The following is an 11,150-nucleotide window of genomic DNA, read 5'->3' as shown; positions in this document are numbered from 1 at the left end:
CTCGAGTTTGGTCACGTAGACCCAACTCGGATTAACCCAAGACCTATGCCATTGTGACCGCATCATCGCTGCGGTTCCAGCGCCGCTTCTCATGCGTAAATCCAGCGTGTCCATCAAAAGTTATGGGCCGCGCATTATTTGGACCGTTGATTGCATTTTTGGTGGGACCCACCTGATTGCACATTTCCCCATGTGCACTATTCCCAATGTAAGCCACCTTTAGGCTAGCAATGATGGCTTCTTTTCTCAAGAAAACCATGATGAGATTGGCTTCTCTAGGCAATGATGAGCCACCTTATCCCATGAGCAATGATTATTTCTCTTTTCAAAAATTCATCTTTTTCTAAGAAAGCAATCATTTCAACCTTAGAAACTCTCTCATCTCCCTCTCTCTTTCTTCATTTCTCTCTTCTCCTCTTTGCAAATGTCCTCCATTGCTGAAATTTTCCAGCCCTCTATCCTCTTCTTCTCCCCTAGATCTAACCATCAAAGATCCATCATCACCATTGAACCTCCTTCCTTGAAGCTTAAGGAGCATGGTGGTTGAAGAATCTTGAAGATCCAACAAGTGGGTGAGCATGTAGGATAGATTGCATGATTCTTATTGTCATAGATCTTTTGTTGCTTCATATGGAGAGTGTAGGACTCACCACATCAATGGTGAAGGTCCACCACTCCTTGGATAAGGTCTTTTTAGCCATCACTTGCATGCATGTGATCTTGATGGGGCCATTCTCCATGGACCCCATCTTGATGAGATTTCCTTTATTCCTCTCTTCTCCACTTTCTATGGTTTGGATGTAATGATTATGTGGCCCACCTGATGTGCCATGCAACCAGAATTTTTAAATTTTGGGACATCCAGGCCCAAGTTGTTGGACACCCAGGCCCAACTGTGCTGCCTAGTTTTGCTGCTTGATTTGGAAAGCCTTTGGGCCTGATTTTATGGATTTTCTTGGGGAGGTGCTGGGCTTGGGAGTTGTGTGACACATCAGGGTGGAACCCACCTTATGGAATCTATGATTTATTTCCCATTTATTAAATTTTTGGGCTGATCTAGACAGTAACATGTTGCTGTCCAGATTGCTGGAATTTTTTTTATGCTGTAATGTATGTGTTGTAGGCCTTGTTTGTGGTCTCATTTTTCCTGATTTCTTAGACTTCTCTTTGAGGTATGGACCCCACCTAAAAGTATGCTAAACCTCAGCTTCAAATGTCCCTATTTGATCACCCAAAAGGGTGGGCCAAGGAGGGTGGACGGTCCAGATTTTTCTGGACTGTCCAGCTACACTGTTTGCTGGAAACTCATAAATATCAACCTGATTTTGAAATGCTGGGCCACCTTTGTGGACCCCACCTTAATGTATACTTGTATAGGAAGGTTGGCCTTGTATTTTTCCAAACTTACATAGACCTGGGCCCACTCAAATGGGGTGCTAAAGTCAGGGACAGCAGCATTGCTGCAGCAGGAAAATAAAAATCTGGACCTTGCTGTCCATAAATTGCATGAGTTAAATAAAATATTTTTACTATCCCAAAAATCTTAAATTTTTGTAGGGAGGTGTCCCACCCATAGTAGGACCTATCCACAAAATTTCAGGGCCAAGGAATCCTATTTGGGCATCCAAAAGGGTGGGCCAACATACTGGACTGCCAGAAATTTCTGCTGTGCAGTCCAGCAGCATAGTCCCATAAAAATAATATTAAAAAAATAATTTCTAAGAAGGTGGGCCATATTTCTGGATGCCAACTTGTTTTAGGCTTGATGAGGGACCTTGGGTCCAAATTTCAGGAATTTTGGAGGCCCAGAACCCACCCATTGGATGGCCCAAATTCAGGACAGTTATATTCCAGCAATATTTCACCCTGGATAGATTGTATTCTTTAAATTAATTTAAATACTTCTGAGTATCCTAAAATCATGAAAATTTACAGAGAGGTGGTCCACCCATGGTGGGACTCACCTACAAATTTTTGGGGCCAATGGAGCCCTTTGTACACCGTGAAAAATGCTGGAATGGCTCACCACGTCCAGGTGTCCCGATTCACCAGATTTTCTTAATGGTCTGATTTATTTAAATTAATTAAAATACTTCTGATCGTCCAAAAATCACAAAATTTTGAGGATTCGTGGTCCACCTATGGGAGGACCATCTTATAAATTTTCATGGCCATCGGACCCCTGTACTGATCGTGGTGTGGCCTACAAACTTGGGTCGGTTTTGGGCCAGATACTCAGGCCCGTAGGACTACCCACCACGGGACGCCCCTACCTTGGGCTGTTGCTGGGCCTGTATTCCAGCAGCATGGCCCACTTCTAATGTGTGTTGTGCATTCCCCTCTCATCTGGTGGGACCCACTGTGATATGTGTGGGTCACCATGGGCTGGTAACCCATTGAATTACATAAATTTCTGGATTCCAGCAGGCCCAGGAAGTGGGTGGGCTGAAATTCCAACAAGGGGCCCAAATTTGCTCCATAGTTGATTGTTTTGGAGCTGTTGTGGCCCACCAGATTTAAGGGAGTGTTGCACATACTCCTTGCCTTATTTCCTTAGATATTTTTGGGCGTAATTAGTTCCTCTTAAGGCCCACCTTTGTGGTGATGTTGGGGGTTAGCCTTAACCAGATTTTTGGTAGTTTATAGGCCCAATGGGCTGGAAACCTATTTCTTGAGCCCAAGATCGTGCAGGGCCAGACCTTATTATTTCACGGGCCCAACGGGCCGTCTACAGGCTGACCGTGTGTATTTATTAGCCGTGATGCCCTCATGAAATGCTTAATTATGGGCTGACTTGCGGGGCCCACATAAATGTATAGTGTGGAGGGCCTTGCTAAGTCTTTGGGCTGATGTGGTAAGGCCCACACTATCAGTATATGCCTTGCATATGTGTATTCTTGGGTTTATGGGCTGCCCTCAAGCCCACCATAATGTATGAATTGGATAACTTTTGTTTTGGGCTATTTCTTTAGGGCCCATTATGTGATATAGTATATGCATGTTTGTGTTAGCAAGTAGGCCTTGTGGACTCAGTTCTTTTGGATAGGCCCACTGATCTTGAGCCTATACTCTCCTATCTATTGTGATGGGCTTAGGGGCAATGATACACAAGAAGTCGGGCCCTTGGCTGCCCATTAAACTGACCCTTTACTTAGGCCAAAAGTGAGGCCCAACTCACTTGTGTTAAATGTGAAACTTGCCCATGTAAATGAATTACTGGGCTGCCCATGAAGCCCACCACAATATGTGGAATTATGACCTTTGTGGTTGGGCCCAAACCTTACTTGAGGGCCCACTATATGGCTTATGAGTTGGGCTTGGTGTATGGCCTACTAGTCCACACATTGCTTAGGCCTTAGATCTTTCATTATATGGGTAGTGGTGAGCTACCTCTTGGAAACCAGTTGAGGTTGGATGTCCTCCTGGGTGATCCTAAGGTAAGCTCATAGGTTTCTCTATGGGTGGTTAAAGGCCCACCATAGACCTTAGGTCATTTATTTAAGGCTCAATGTGCATGTATGTGGAATCTACCTTAATGCATGTTTGGTCCAGGCCGTCCAAGCCTTCGATTGCCCGATTGTGGAAGCACTCTCTGCCTTGGGTTGCTGTTGGACTCACAATCCAGTAGCAGGCCCACTTGATCTTTTCATGATATATACACACTCTCCATCTGGTGCGGTTCCCCAGTGAGTATAGTTGGCCTTCATGAGATTATTTCCACATACTCAACTAATTTCTGGACCTTAGCAGGCCCAGGAAGTCAAACGGGCCAAAAGTTTATCAAAGGGCCTTCAATGTACAATTTTATGGTTACAACTTTATTTGGCTATGGGGCTCACCATATTGAGAACTTGTGTACGTGTTACATGCTTATGCTTTCTTATAATCCTTGGGCTTAATCAGTACATTCTTTTGGGTCCCTTTTAGTGATCTTATGAGGACCACCATCTTAAGATCAGAATTTTGGGACATCTAGTGAGCCCAGATTGGGCAGGGACATCCCAGCTTGGCCCAACCATACATTGGGCCGACTTCCACCATTTTGATGGACTTGTGGGCTGAGGTAAGGATAGTATTGGGCCCTCGGTTGCCTACTTAAATTACTAATTATTGGGCTGATGTAGTGGGGCCCATTTCATCCAAACTTAAACCTATTTTTGGGCCGTATATTGTGTACGCGGGCTGCCCACCAAGTCCAACTTAATGCATGGATTCTATGGCCATTGGGAATTGGGCCTTGGGCCTTAATTCTCCTCTTAGAGCCATGTTGTTAAAAGTGGTATTATATCTTTTTATGGCCTATTATGAGGAATATATGTATGTGGTTACTTTTATTTTTATCTTAAATGTAGGCCTTGGGCCTTTTATCCATATAGTTCATGGTAGATATGCCTTTTTGGGGAATGGTGGTTAAATGTCCCCATTATGGACCCCTCTAGGTCTGGTTGTATTTAAAAGTGATTGGATACTTATCTTAGACAGTTGCTAGGCTCATTTTTATATTACTTAGACCCGTAGTTGTATGCTTAGTCTTGTGGGCTACCCCAGGTAAATGGGCCCCCACTAGAGGTGGGATTCCTTATGGATATTGTCTAAGTACCTAGTCTTGGTTCCTTCTTGGATAGGAGGAATGTAATTTACTTTGTATATCGCCGCATAATGCGCCTAGACCCATCTTCATGACCCATGTGCATCATTGTATGCTTGGATGACACTGTGTGTGTGGTTATGATTGTGTCATTGGGCATTGCATGCTGTCTTCCCGAGGGACGTAATATTCCCTCTTGAGCATGTTGGATGCTTGGAATTGATGCATAGTTGATTGTGTGATTCATGCATCTGGCATTGCATAATATGAGCATTATCACCCTTGCTTCATCAGGGTTGTAGCCTCCATAGATACATCATGGATGGCCATGTTTGGACACCGGAAATGTTACTTGAGCATACTGGGTGCATAGGATGCCCATGGGTGAAATTTCCAAAACTTCCATGGTACCAAGGATCTGCTCCAACGCCGTGACCGGGTGGAATATATGAGTGCACGAGGGCCTTATACCATTAGGCCGCGACTCCCACTGTCGTGTAGTCGGTTGGATAGGGGTGTGGCCTTACTCGCCTGATGTAAGAGGGCATTGCTAGGCTGAGTCTGACCAGCTCGTGAATGGGTCCGCTACCGTCAGGCCTTGCTGGTGATTGGTTGTCCACAGGCGGGTAGTGAGGTCTTTTATGCTCGTTTGACTGTGCGGGGTCTGTAGAGCGGCAGTCATCCAGCAGTGTAATGGACCCCGGTGATTTCCTTATGATTGGAAATATACTTGACATATGGTTTGGTTATGAGCACTGGCATTACTTGCATCGCATTAGTATTGGCTATGTAAGCCCCTTCATGCATTGCCTTGTTATGGCGTCCAGTACTCATTGCATCATATTCATGATAAGCCTTGGTAAGGCTAGTGATATTCTCATTGAGCATGTCTCCTTCCTGTATCTCCTATTATTCTTCTGTGCACTATTATCACACACTTACACCACCCTCTAAGCTTCTATAAGCTTATGCACGATTGATGCGTGCAGGAGATCCTAGGCAGGTGTTGCAGTGGCAGAGTTTGGATTAGAGCTGAGCTTGAGGACCCAGTATTGCATCCTTCCTTTATTTCTTCTATTATCTTATGTATGTCCTTTTGGACCTCATGTAAACTTGTAAAAGTTCAAATTCTTAGTGGATTTTGTGATAAGTGCCTTTTTTATTCTCAGATTTACTTGTTGTGATCTTGGGTATGCTCGTATTGGAAATGGTTATATTGTTATGGAAATCCTCCTTGTAGGATCCCAGGATCGGAACCTGCTTCAGGAGCCGAGAATGGGGTACTACAGAGGCTGTTGCGGCCAGAACCGGCCATCTGGTTCCTTGTGAATCCGGTTACCGAGTCTGGGGCGTGACAAAGCTATAGGTTTAGGGAATTGAGAATAGGTTAAGGTTTAGGTTTAGGAAATCGGGTTCGGGTTCGGGATCGGGTTTAGGTTTGGGTTTTCAAATTTATGTTTAGGTTTAGGTTAGGGAGTTGAGATTAGGATTAGGTGTAGGTTTAGGTTTAGGGATTTGAGAATACCTTTAGGTTTTAGGTTTAGGTTTAGGTTATAAGTTATAGGTTTAGGTTTAGGTTTAGGTTAAGGTTTAACTTTAGGTTTAGGTTTAGGTTATAAGCTATAGGTTTAGGGAATTGAGAATAGGTTAAGGTTTAGGTTTAGGAAATTGGGTTCGTGTTTGGGATCAGGTTTAGGTTTTGGTTTTCATGTTTAGGCTTAGGTTTAGCTTAGGGAGTTGAGATTAGGATTAAGTGTAGGTTTAGGTTTAGGGATTTGAGAATACATTTAGGTTTTGGGTTTAGGTTTAGGTTAAGGTTTAGGTTATAAGCTATAGGTTTAGGGAATTGAGAATAGGTTAATGTTTAGGTTTAGGAAATCAGGTTCGGCTTCGGGTTCGGGTTTAGGTTTGGGATTTCAAGTTTAGGTTTAGGTTTAGGTTAGGGAGTTGAGATTAGGATTAGGTGTAGGTTTAGGTTTAGGGATTTGAGAATACATTTAGATTTTAGGTTTAAGTTTAGGTTATAGGTTTAGGTTTAGGTTTAGGTTAAGGTATAGGTTTAGGTTTCGGTTTAGGTTATAAGCTATAGGTTTATGGAATTGAGAATAGGTTATGGTTTAGGTTTAGGAAATCGAGTTTATGTTCGGGATCGGGTTTAGGTTTGGGTTTTCAAGTTTAGGTTTAGGTTTATGTTAGGGAGTTGAGATGAGGATTAGGTGTAGGTTTAGGTTTAGGTATTTGAGAATACATTCGAGTTTAGGTTTATGTTTAGGTTATAGGTTATAGGTTTTAGTTTAGGTTTTGGTTAAGGTTTAGGTTATAAGCTATAGGTTTAGGGAATTGAGAATAGGTTGATGTTTAGGTTTAGGAAATCGGGTTCGTGTTCGAGATCGGGTTTATGTGTGTTATTTCAAGTTTAGGTTTAAGTTTAGGTTAGCGAGTTGAGATTATGATTAGGTGTAGGTTTAGGTTTAGGGATTTGAGAATACATTTAGGTTTTAGGTTTAGGTTATAGGTTATAGGTTTAGGTTTTAGTTTAGGTTAAGGTTTAGGTTTATGTTTCAGTTTAGGTTATAAGCTATAGGTTTTGGAAATTGAGAATATGTTAAGGTTTAGGTTTAGGAAATCGGGTTCGGGTTCGGGTTTGGGATCTTGTTTAGGTTTGGGTTTTCAAGTTTAGGTTTAGGTTTAGGTTAGGGGGTTGAAATTAGGATTAGGTGTAAGTTTAGGTTTAGGGATTTGACAATACATTAAGGTTTAGGTTTAGAAAATTGGGTTCAGGTTCGAGATCGGGTTTACATTTGGGTTTTAGTTTATAGGTTTAGGTTATAGGTTATAAGTGTAGGTTTAGGTTTAGGTTTTAGGTTTGGGTTATAAGTTTAGTTTTAGGTTATAGGTTATAGGTTTAGGTTATAGGTTAAAGGTTTTGGGATTTGAGAATAGGTTTAGGTTTAGGTTTAGGGATTTGAGAATAGGTTTAGGTTTAGGTTTAGGTTAAGGTTAAGGTTATATGTTAAGGTTAAGGTTACAGGTTTAGGTTTAGGTTAAGGTTATAGGTTTAGGTTTAGGTTAGTTTATAGGTTTTTGGTTGAGGTTTAGGTTATAGGTTTAGGTTTAGGTTAAGTTATGGGTTTTTGGTTGAGGTTTAGGTTATAGTTATAGGTTTTGGGATTTGAGAATAGGTTTAAGTTATATGTATAGGTTTAGGTTAGGTTATAGGTTAAGGTTTAGGGAATTGAGTTTAGGTTATAGGTTCACGTTATAGGTTATAGGTTATAGGTTTAGGTTAAGGTTTAGGTTATAGGTTATAGGTTTTGGGATTTGAGAATAGGTTTAGGTTATAAGTATAGGTTTAGGTTAGGTTATAGGTTAAGGTTTAGGGAATTGATTTTAGGTTATAGGTTCAGGTTATAGGTTATAGGTTATAGGTTTTGGTTAAGGTTTAGGTTATATGTTTTGGGATTTGAGAATAGGTTTAGGTTATAAGTATAGGTTTAGGTTAGGTTGTAGGTTAAAGTTTAGGGAATTGAGTTTAGGTTATAGGTTTAAGTTATAGTTTATAGGATTAGGTTATAGGTTTAGGTTGTAGTTATAGGTTTTGAGATTTAAGAATAGGTTTAGGTTATAGGTTAAGGGTGTGGTTCCTGCAAATACAGATATAAACACGGCCTGCTCCAATTGGCCAGGCCCTTCCAATACTGTCCATAGGAAATGGATAGCTTCATCATGGTCATAACAGCGGTTCCCACCTTCCAGGGACTCCCGCTCAACATCCGGATAGCTCCGACATACATCCGGGTCTGCTCCATCAATTGCGAGCTAATACATTTAAAAACAACATAATTATATCTAAAAGCATCTAGATACCTGGGGAAGGACTTCCATATTCGTATTGTTGGTTACTCATCCCTTTCTCTATAAGCCACAATCGACCAACACTTTCTATTGCTACCTATACTCTAAAACCAACACAAATATAATTGGGAAACAATATAAAGAATAAGAAAAAATGAATTTGCCTGTACACATCATTAAATGTTTCCCTATAAGGAGGTGATATTATATCTTTGATAGCCACAACCTGTATGATAGAGAAAAATGCAACCGATACAGTCTGTTACAATTCAAAGGAGAAAAAAGATTTGTGACTGCTCCGATATTCGAGTAAATTACGAATTGCTGCCTACATACCCAAAAAGTCAAATTAGGATCAAGCCACTACCTAGGTCTTTTTAATTAAACAAGTTACTAAAGGTCATAAATTTCATATTTAACAAAGTATCATTAAACATCGTCTCAAATCGTTTTTGGTTGGTGCATTTAAAAAAATTCAAATACACATTCAATGCATATTCTTGTTACATCTCGTACTATAACAAGGGGGTTCGAGATCGGGTTTAGGTTTGGGTTTTCAAGTTTAGGTTTAGGGTTAGGTTAGGGAGTTGAGATTAGGATTAGGTGTAGGTTTAGGTTTAGGGATTTAAGAATACATTTAGGTTTTAGGTTTAGGTTTAGGTTATAAGTTATAGGTTTAGGTTTAGGTTTAAGTTAAGGTTATAAGTTATAGGTTTAGGTTTAAGTTTAGGTTAAGGTTTAGGTTATAAGCTATAGGTTTAGGGAATTGAGAATAGGCTGAGGTTTAGGCTTAGAAAATTAGTTTTGGGTTCGGGATCAGGTTTAGGTTTGGGTTTTCAAGTTTAGGTTTAGGTTAGGGAGTTAAGATTAGGATTAGGTGTAGGTTTAGGTTTAGGGATTTGAGAATACATTTAGGTTTTAGGTTTAGGTTTAGGTTATAAGTTATAGGATCAGGTTTAGGTTTAGGTTTAGGTTAAGGTTTAGGTTTAGGTTTAGGTTAAGGTTTAGGTTATAAGCTATAGGTTTAGGGAATTGAAAATAAGTTAAGGTTTAGGTTAAGGAAATCGGGTTCAGGTTCGGGATCGGGTTTAGGTTTGGGTTTTCAAGTTTAGGTTTAGGTTTAGGTTAGGGAGTTGAGATTAGGATTAGGTCTAGGTTTAGGCTTTGGGATTTGAGATTACATTTAGGTTTTAGGTTTAGGTTTAGGTTATAAGTTATAGGATCAAGTTTAGGTTTAGGTTTAGGTTTAGGTTTAGGTTATAAGCTATAGGTTTAGGGAATTGAGAATAGGTTAAGGTTTAGGTTTAGGAAATCGGGTTTGGGTTCGGGATCGAGTTTAGGTTTGGGTTTTCAAGTTTATGTTTAGGTTTAGGTTAGGGAGTTGAGATTAGGATTAGGTGTAGGTTTAGGTTTAGGGATTTGGGAATACATTTTGGTTTTAGGTTTATGTTTAGGTTATAAGTTATAGGTTTAGGTTTAGGTTTAGGTTAAGGTTCAGGTTATAAGCTATAGGTTTAGGGAATTGAGAATAGGTTAAGGTTTAGGTTTAGGAAATCGGGTTCGGGTTCGGTATCAGGTTTAGGTTTGGGTTTTCAAGTTTAGGTTTACGTTTAGGTTAGGGAGTTGGGATTAGGATTAGGTGTAGGTTTAGGTTTAGGGATTTGAGAATACATTTAGGTTTTAGGTTTTGGTTTTGGGATTTGAGAATAGTTTTAAGCTATAAGTATAGGTTTAAGTTGGGTTATAAGTTAAGGTTTAGGAATTTAAGTTAGGTTATAGGTTTAGGTTATATGTTATGGGTTATAGGGTTTAGGTTAGGGTTTAGGTTATAGGTTTAGGTTCTAGGTTATAGGTTTAGGTTTAAGTTATAAGTTTAGGTTTAGGTTTTAGGTTTAGGTATCGGCTTAAGTATATTCTTAATGGAGCACCATCTGAACTCTGCACTGATTGAATGATCTTAACCATCTGATTTCACTCGTTGAACATATCATTATTTAAATATGTGACAGCAATCAATAGGATGGATGAAATTATCTGATCAATGCAATTTTCCAACTATGCTCCATCTACAATGGATCCAATGATGTTCATGGCTGGATTGATCTCTGAAAAATGTATTCTTTTCTGGTTTTGAACATGTATTTGATAGTGTAATGGGCTATTCTTTGGAAACAATGCCGTCTCAAGCTGCCTAATATTACTAACCTAAAACCGACTCTAAAACAACAAAACTTTAATATTTAGGCTTCTAAATATCTAATATCAAAATACAGTAACGAATATAAGTCTACACATGAGTAATGATGAATTGGTGACACAATTATAGGTCTGTTATGTAAGCACTATTTAAGCACCAAAAGTCAAGCATGATTTGGTGGATTAAGGCCTATGATATATAAGTACAACAACACGAAGATGGAAAAATGGAAAAAAAAAGTGAATAGTATATCCCTTTCGATATGTCTCAATATGGTCCACTTCACATCAGCTCATTAAATCCCACTTTATTTTGTGTTTCGATCCTTAAAATAAGCCTACATCTAATTTAAACTTAGCTTATAAACTTCCTTCGTGCTTAACATGAATAAAGAGGCGGAAAAAGAGAAAAAATGAAAAAAAATAATAGTAATAATAAATCAAATGGGCCCTTTATGGCCGTATTGATCTATAATGGCATATTGGCCCCAACAACGATGCCAATATGCAC

The sequence above is a fragment of the Magnolia sinica genome, chromosome 16 (genome assembly GCF_029962835.1).
Source record: "Magnolia sinica isolate HGM2019 chromosome 16, MsV1, whole genome shotgun sequence".
Classification (NCBI taxonomy): Eukaryota; Viridiplantae; Streptophyta; class Magnoliopsida; order Magnoliales; family Magnoliaceae; genus Magnolia; species Magnolia sinica.
Note: the sequence above shows the minus strand (reverse complement) of the source record.